General features: G+C 44.3%; 1 non-coding gene across 1 annotated transcript; it reads right to left on the reverse strand.

Annotated features, from left to right (window-relative positions):
- Positions 1 to 4,926: 4,926 nt before the first annotated feature.
- LOC112089375 lies at positions 4,927 to 5,033 on the reverse strand. The gene has a single exon (XR_002901012.1). It is a non-coding gene; the product is annotated as a small nucleolar RNA R71 (small nucleolar RNA).
- Between the last annotated feature and the right edge of the window lie 589 nt (positions 5,034 to 5,622).

Consider the following 5,622-nt stretch of genomic DNA (forward strand, 5'->3'; position numbering starts at 1 on the left):
CTCAGAGGCATCCCTCTTGAGTATTTTATACCGAGGTGCACTCCCCAAGATCAGAAACCAACTCGATACAGCTTCAAACAGAAACTTTCTTGGGAAAGAGATCAATGCGGCAATGGAACTAGTCGAGAACCTGGCCATGTCCAATGACACGTATGGAGAAGATTTTGATAGGGCAAACCGTTCAGAGGGATCTAGTGATGAACAGCGTATGAAGAAGGATATAAGAGAGCTTCAGAGCAAGCTTGACAAAGTTTTAATGGCGACTCAAAAGCCAATACACTTTGTAGGCGAGTTTGATGAGCAAGGGCCAAGTTTCGACAATGTTAATGAAGATGGTCTAACACAAGAGGAGCTGAACTACATAGGGAATCAGCAGAGGTATCAGCGGTTTAACAACTACAGCACTAACCCAAACCTCTCATACAGAAACCCAAATGTAGCTAACCCTCAAGACCAAGTGTACCCTGCCCAACAACAACAACAAAGCTATGCTCAAAAAGCTCCTTTTCAGAATACCTTCCAGCCCAAGCAACAGTTCAGTGGGCAACAACACGGCTACACTCAGCAGAATCAAGCGGCTCAGGGTAACAACTTCAACAGCCAACCGCAGCAACACAAGTTTCCGCCTGGGTTCAATCCGCAGCCGATGGGTAATCAGCAACAGATTCAGGGCACAGGTCAGAATCAGATGGGAACCGATGTCTGTGGGATTTTACAGCAACTGTTACAGGGTCAGCAGAGAGTTGAGAGCCAGCACGCAACAATGCAGCAAGATATCAGAGAGCTTAAGCAAAACCAAGCCTCTACATCATCAAGAGGCCCTGCTTTACCAGGTAAGCCGGAGCCGAACCCCAAGGAGTATGTGAACGCTATCACATTGAGGAGTGCTAAAAAATTACAAGCTCCAGTGCCTAAAACAAAGCTCATTGAGGCCAATGAGCAATTAGAGGGGGAGGCAGCCTCAGACGATGCGCGTAAAGAAGAGGTTTTTGAGAAGAAACCGGTTAAAGACAAAGGGAAAGAGGTGGAAAAGACAACTGAGCTTGAAAAGCCCTACGTTCCACCACCACCTTACCAACCCAAGATACCATTCCCAGGGCGTTTCAAAAAGAAAATCCTAGACAAAGCCAAGGCTGTCTTTGAGAAACACTTGGAGAACACGCAATTTACCTTACCCATCATAGATGCTTTCTTAGCTATACCTCAGCTTGGAAAGTTTCTAAAAGATGCGATCCTCAACAAGACAAAGGAGCTCCAGGGTATGGTAATACTGAGCCATGAGTGCAGTGCTATAATACAAAGAAGATCTATACCAAGAAAGCTATCCGATCCGGGCAGCTTTACTTTACCGTGTGCTTTAGGTCACTTGAAGTTCTCAAACTGCTTATGTGACCTAGGAGCTTCTGTGAGCTTGATGCCATACACGGTGGCCAAGAGATTGGGATACAAAAGTTACAAGCCGGCCAAGATCTCTCTTGTATTAGCTGATAGATCGGTTAGACTACCGGTGGGGTTGCTTGAGGATTTACCTTTGAGAATCGGTGAGATAGAAATCCCCACGGACTTCATAGTTCTTGAGATGGACGAGGAACCATTAGACCCTATTATCTTGGGCCGACCGTTCTTGGCGACCGCAAGAGCACTGTTTATATGGGTTTTTGATATGTTCATAATTTGCATCATTTAGGTTGCATAAATCATTCCAAATCATGTTTTATTTCATGTATTTTAGGTCCTTAGGGTTTGTTTTAGAACTTAGGAGATGCATTAGGTCCCAATGAGTCTTTGCATGTTTTGAGTGTCTATCAGGTGATTATGGAGCTGAAAAGATGAATCCAGGAGGTGGAATGGTGAGCAGAGCTTGAAAAAATGGAAAACTTGAGTCTATGGAGGTTATCGGCCATTCTCGCTGGCCAGGAAGGTTTTACCGGCCATTTTCATGTACCGCGGGAAGCTTTACCGGCCATTTTCACGTACCGCGAATTAAGTATATCGGCCAAAATCTCCGGGTGCGAACGAGTCTCAGAAATCACCTGTCCGGGGAGCCTTCCGGTCCGATTCAGATGGCGGGTCCTTCATAGAAGTTGGAGAACATTGAAGCACGGTCTCATAGCAATTGGAATCGTAGAATTCGGACGCGTGAGCAGAGAGATAAGCTCGTCGGAAGAAACCCCTGTCTCGCAGGTATTCCGGACCGAGCAGATCAGTTCTGAAGGATGCGAAGGACGGTGCACTTCCAGGCCGATTCAGCTTCCGGGTCCTTCATGAGAATCAGAGACATTTGAGTCTTCTTTCCAGAACGTCCAAGAGCATTCAATTCGGATCTATGAGCAGGAAGATACGGCCTCCGGAATGGACACATGTCTAGACGCCTCTCTCTGGTCGTATACATGCACTGCAAAGATGTGCCCTCCAGGAAGCCTTCCACCTCCCAAGCACTGAAACTTCCTTCACAAAAGTTGGAGATAAATGAGTCCTCTGTCTTCTGCAACCGAAATCATTCAATTCGGACAAGTATCACAGGAGTTACACTCTCCGGAATGCGAAGTGATCTAAGCTGCTCTGGATGCTGCGAGATGGTCTTGCGACTTGGTTAACCCGCAGGCCTGAAGATGAACACCTGAATGCTGATGCTGCGAGTTGAAATGTGCGGGTAAACTATCACTGGAAGAGGTCTGGAGCTCCCGAGCAAGAGAAATGCTAAGTCCACAATCGTGCGACTTAGGCATGCGAGTCATCCGCGCCTGGATCTATGCCGCACGATCACTCGGAATTCACTCCGACTTGAGCCTGCGACCTAAGTGCAATAGAGACCAACCCGCACAGTTTCTACATCCCCCAGAAACCGGCTCAGCCCTGCGAGTTGGAGAGGAAGGAGACCATGCCGCAGAAACACTCGCAATTTACTCCTAGATAGGCGTGCGGCTCCGACAAGGTGATTCAAGCCTCACAAGACAAGTCTTCATCTACTGCGACTTAGGTGTGCGGCCTGGGACATACTGAACCGACCCGCAGCTTTTCCCATTTATCCATTAAAGCCGGGTCAGGACCCGGTTTGTTCCGGGCTGACCCGGTTCGTTTTTAAGAAGGTATAAATACTTTTTAGGGTTTTTTGGGGGAGAACTAAGTTTTATTCCCTTTGTCTCTTGCCTCTTTTGTGAAAAAGACTCCATTAAGAAGAGAAATATCTATTTTTGAGTGTTGAATCAAGATAGTTTTAAGAGATCTGGGTGTTTAAAGCTGTTTACTTTTGAATCTATCATCTCTATCTCCATTTCTCATCATTAATCATGCTAATCTTCTCAACTTGCAAAGGTTTAAGAGAGATTAGTATGATTAGTGAGTAATCCCATATTAAGGTCTTAGATATGTAGATTAGGGTGCTTAAGTGGTAGATTAGCGAGCTTAGGGGTTAGATCATGCATATTCCATTCTCTACAACTTGTTCTCTATGCTAGATCCATACAAATCATATGTGGTCTAGATTCTGGGCATTTCATGCACCAAAAGTGTTTGATGAAATGCCTGAACCAAAGTTGTTAGAGGTTTAAGTGTTATTCATCATGGGAATGATTGTTTATATGCTTAAATGACAGATTAAACTGATTCTTAATGCTTGTTAACTCATGTTTCACTGATGATGATTGGGTTTGAAACTGATTTAGCATAGGAGTTAATGCCTTCATGAGAGGATTAACTTAGTTAGAGATGTTTATGTTAAATGGCTTGCTTGATCATATGATTCATTAGCTCATTAGTTTATCACTGAAGGCACCCTAATCCACTATCATGTCTAAGACCTTTCTTATCATCATTCATACATTCTCATCATTTGTCATTGTTTAGTTCTTGTTTAAGCATTTCATTAATCCTTAATCCTGTTTAAGTTTGTAGTTGTCTCTAGATTAATCAAAACCCACTCTTGTTTGCTTGAATTAAGAACTTGATCATATAGCTTAGTGTCTAACACCACATCTGGATTGATAAACCTCTTTGTGCTACATTGACAAGGGGATTGATAGCCCTGAGACCCTTAAAAGTCTTATCTATCAATTGGCGCCGTTGCCAAATTGTGGTTTGATTAGCATTAAGCTCTGATCTGTTCTTGAGATCAAGTGCTTACTTTCTTGTTTTTACTGATTCCTTTCAAGTTCTGTTTGTGATTTCAGGTATATGAACACCAGGTCTAGATCAAGAAGCTGCGGTCCTCCTTTTCCTCTAAACGACAACATCAACCTTCTGGTACCAAGGAGGAGAAGAGACAGACGTGGTAGACACATTGATCAGACTGAGATGGCAGAACAAGGAGATCACGTGGTAGATATGGAACAACCAGTTCAGGAGCAACAAGCTCAAGGTCAGGGAGCTGGTATTGGAGTTGGTCAGGGGTTTCACCAGGGCAATGTTCAGCAGGAACAGGTGCACCACCAACAAGCCTATGTCCACCAGGGACAAGCTCAGGCTCATCAACAGAGGCATCAGGCCAATGTTCAACAAAGACACCAGGTGCACCACCAACCCCACCCTTTCCAACCACAACAAAGAAGATATGAGCAACCCCAAATCTATGTTGGCGAAAATGACAGGGCCAATGCTCATCAGTATGGAGCTGGTATTCAGGCACCACCTGTGCAGAACAACAACTTTGAAGTGAAAGCATCATTGCTGAATATGGTCCAGAACTCAAAGTTCCATGGGTTAGCAATGGAAGATCCCTTGGAACACTTGGACCAGTTTGATAAGGTGTGTGATCTGACCAAGATTAATGGAGTTTCAGAAGACAGCTTTAAGCTAAGACTATTCCCATTCAGTCTTGGTGACAAAGCTCATCAATGGGAGAAGAATCTTCCAAGAGGCTCCATTCAAACCTGGGAGCAATGCAAGCAAGCCTTCTTATCTAAGTTCTTCTCCACCTCAAGAACTGCAAAACTGAGAAACCAAATCTCTAGCTTCACTCAGCACAGCAATGAAAGTTTTGGTGAAGCATATGAGAGATTCAGGAGCTACACAAACCAATGCCCACACCATGGGTTTAGTGAGGCTTCTCTTCTCAGCACACTGTATAGGGGAGCTCTTCCCAAGATTAGAAACCAGCTGGATACTGCTTCCAATGGGAACTTTCTGGGTAAAGAGATTCATGCTGCTTTAGAGCTAGTGGAGAACTTAGCATTGAGCAATGATACTTATGGTGAAGACTATGACAGATCAAATAGGTATGAAGGTTCAAGCTCAGAACAGAGGCTCACCAGAGAAGTTAAGGAGTTGAGGAGTGAATTGGACAAGCTGAAATTCACCACTCAGAAGCCAATGCATTTTGTTGGAGAGTATGAGGAACCTTCTCAAATTTTTGAGAACATAAGTGAAGAAGGTCTTACCCAAGAGGAGCTCAACTACATTGGGAATCAGAGGTTCCAAAGATATCAGTATGGTAATGCCAATCCAAACCTCTCTTACAGGAACACCAATGTAGCTAACCCACAAGACCAGGTCTATCCCAATTCTCAAGCTCCAAAGAACTTTGTTCCCAAGCACAACTTTCAAGGGTCATTCCAACCCAAGAATCAATTTGGTCAGAATCAGAGTTTTGGTCAGCAACAGCAACCATTTCAGGGCACTGGTTAC

The sequence above is a fragment of the Eutrema salsugineum genome, unplaced genomic scaffold (assembly GCF_000478725.1).
Source record: "Eutrema salsugineum unplaced genomic scaffold, Eutsalg1_0 scaffold_12, whole genome shotgun sequence".
NCBI lineage: Eukaryota > Viridiplantae > Streptophyta > Magnoliopsida > Brassicales > Brassicaceae > Eutrema > Eutrema salsugineum.